General features: G+C 36.3%; 1 long non-coding RNA gene across 1 annotated transcript in view; it reads right to left on the bottom strand.

Moving 5' to 3' along the window:
* Positions 1-1,378, bottom strand: part of LOC106883128 (uncharacterized) — a 19,848-nt gene extending 18,470 nt beyond the window's left edge. Inside the window, exon 1 of the long non-coding RNA XR_001411077.2 lies at positions 102-1,378. This is a non-coding gene — a long non-coding RNA (uncharacterized LOC106883128). The remainder of the gene's footprint in view (positions 1-101) is intronic.
* Positions 1,379-3,386: the final 2,008 nt, after the last annotated feature.

Genomic DNA, 3,386 nt, shown 5'->3' on the forward strand with positions numbered 1-3,386 from the left:
ATATAATTCTTTACATCCGGATTCATCATCACCTAACCACCAGTATGCTTTTTAAACTAAATGGTACTTGCATTCAGAAGGAACTATAAATGACAACTCACCGACTCACATTGTTATTACTATTTTCCCCGTTATGAAAGGGTTTAGTATATAAAGCGTTTGTCCCCGCTTTGTCTCTCCATCTTTTCTTCTTTGTTATTACTTATCTCTTTTTCTTCTTTCTCCCTTTTGTTTCTCTCAAAATCTTTCATTCACTTCTAATATCATCTCGGAAAAAAAAACAGTTTCAAATCCTAAGCTTGCCGCCGAATTTCATGCTTTCACTTTCGCCTTCTCCATCACCAACGGATCTTCATCCCCATCTCGTTTTCGAAGCTCTAGACTCGCAAACATTGCTTCCAACTACAGCGTTTAAATTCCAACATCACTTCCATCTACCACTACTATTAGTACTACTATAGTTCAACGTATTAGTCTCGTGAAATAAAAATGCTACTAACGTGAAGCAGCGGTTGGATATGTTACTTCAGACATGCAATTTTTGATTTTAGGGTGAGTTCTCACTATCTTTTTATTCACATTGTTGTATTTTCATTCATTCTCTGGTCATAAGATTCTTCGTCTATATATCTACTAGTTATCTGTATATTTTGTGTTCTTACCTGCATATTGATATATGTATCTATTTAAATGGAAACTTACCTATTTACATACCTGTATATTTATTTGTTTTTCTCTGCTACCTACTCACATGTATCTGTCGACCAACTCATGTGTTTCTATGTTTTGCTGTTTCTTTCAAAACTATGCAATTTCGATGAAAATCGTAGCCAGAGCTGGGGCGGGTTGTTAGACCAAATTCTAATTGTGCATTTATTTACATAGCACATGGTTTGCTTAGATACCGTATATATTATCTGTTTGTCTATAGTTATACATTTTAAAAAGTATATACGAATTAAAGTACGTGTTCTACCACCAGGACAAAGAAAAATCAAACATTTAGGATAGGTGCCCTTCATCAGGAAAATAATGACCTCCACCTCGTCTCAAACAATTTTTTTTGTGTGGTTACACTTCCAAGTTACTTTCAGTTTGGTTTCGTGAAGCAGAAATCACTCTAGAAGTCCTCCACGAGCCAATGAAGTGGGGTGGGGGTGACGTTGCTTTTTACGAAGTCATTCGACCTTTTAGAAATAGCAGCAAATATACCCTCAAATCACACCCAATCATCTTAAACGACGAAAACCTACATGGTCATAGATGAAGTGGAACGGTTTTCATGATGATGTACGCATATCTTGGTCAGTAGTAGTAACACTGCGTTAATGTTAGTACGCTTACACCGTTGAGTTTGTGGTCACCAAAAAGATGTAGAAAACGTGAGTCACAAATATATATAAAATGAATATCTATCTATCTATCTATCTATCTATCTATCTATCTATCTATCTATCTGTCTGTCTATCTATCTATCTACGTGTGTCTGTGTGCGCGCATATAAGTTTATATCAAGTAATGGAACGCAACACACACCGAATTTGTATTAGCAAGTTTTTTATATAAGCATATATACACATATAGGCATGCATATATATATATATATATATATACACACATATATATATGCATACATATGACAGACTTTAAAATAATGATGTGCATGTGTATGTCCCCCCCCCATCCACCCACACATCTCACTGCATTCCCTCCACCGTCCATCTTTCACTCTCCTCTTGCAAACTTACCCACCCACATCAATCCCTGGTCCACTTCACTATATACACTGCCCTGTAATCTGGCGTAAGATCTTCCCGCCTCCTCATCTTCATCTTCTCTCTATCATTTCTTTCTCTTCTAACCTGAGGCAGCCATATTTTTTCTCTAAAGCAAAACATCTTTTTTTTTTGTCCCTCAAAGCTCCTTGTCTTGCAAATTACTTGGTCACTTCACTGTCACTGGTGCCATGTAAAAAGCACCCAGTACATTCTGTAAAGTGGTTGGCGTAAGGAAAGGCATTCAGCTGTAGAAACCATGCCAGGGCAGACAGCAGAGCTCGATGCTGTCTTCTGACTTGCCAGTTCCTGTTGAACTGCTTAACTCATGCCAGCATGGAAAATGATGAGGATGATACAGATGTATGTGCATCATTATTCCGTTTTATTTCAAGATTTCTTCCCTAGAGAGAGAGAGCCAGTTTCTAGCCTAGATCCAAGGCTCCTTCATTTCACATCTTTCAACATCAACAACAGGGTATTTCTGTTTGTATGTATGTCTATGTGCAGATTTATGTTTTGCATTATGCATGTATTCTCATGCATATAGTCACATATCTAGACATGCTCATATATATTTAAATGATAAACTTCTGGAAAGTTTTACAGATTTTTACAGTTCCAGTGATGGATTGGATCTGTCGTCTTCCAATTAGCTTTCTCCTTTCTGGTTTTGAGAAGCCTAATTTCTCAAGATTGGTATTTAGGTAGTGTATCACATATCCTAGGGTTCCAATATTTACAGGTATAGACCTAAACTTGTAACCTGGATAGAGTAACTGCAGATTCCTCAATAGTTCAGCATAGGTGTTCTCTTTTTCACTGATCTTCAGTTTTATGCTAACATCTGCTGGGCTGCTAATTTCCACAACTGTACACAAGTCCTTTTCTCTATCCCAAATGTATGTATGTATATATGTATGTATACCTTAATTTTTGTTTATTAGTATTCTTTCTAGGAGGAAGCTGGTTTCTAAGGAAAAAAAATTTGGATAGCAGCAACAATAATTATGTTTCAAACTTTAAGAAAGTCTTGCATATTTAAGCTATTCCACTTACAGATTGTATCTGCGAAGTTCCTGTTATCTGGCCTCTTTCTTTACTTGAAAATCCCAGCTTCTCTAGAGTGTTGCTTAGACATTTACTAACATAACCAAGTGCACCAATAATTACCGGTATGAATGGTCTTGTGATCATGTGTGCAACACCTTAACCACTAGGCCCTACACATTGACATTACTTTGACACCTGACACGTGGTACATTGTACACCTGTTCAGGTAACATTGATTTGAAGGAGGGTGGGAAGGAGGAAGCTAATGTACAGCACACACATTTGGTCACTAAAAAGAAATCATTTATGCAGAATCACCTTTCTTGGATGCCAAAAGACAACTATTTGTGTGTGTGTGTATATATATGTCATCATCATCATTTAGCATCCTTGTGGGATGATATATATATATATATATAGAAAAAAATTAAGGTACTCAGAAACCTGGATGTTTGTACATTTACAGATTTTTATTAATGTCACACATTAAATGAAGCGCTTTTCACCTAGTTGTGTAGGTTTTTCAAATTGTTTTTGAACAATTTGAATATATATATA

Source organism: Octopus bimaculoides, chromosome 7 (assembly GCF_001194135.2).
Source record: "Octopus bimaculoides isolate UCB-OBI-ISO-001 chromosome 7, ASM119413v2, whole genome shotgun sequence".
Lineage (NCBI taxonomy): Eukaryota > Metazoa > Mollusca > Cephalopoda > Octopoda > Octopodidae > Octopus > Octopus bimaculoides.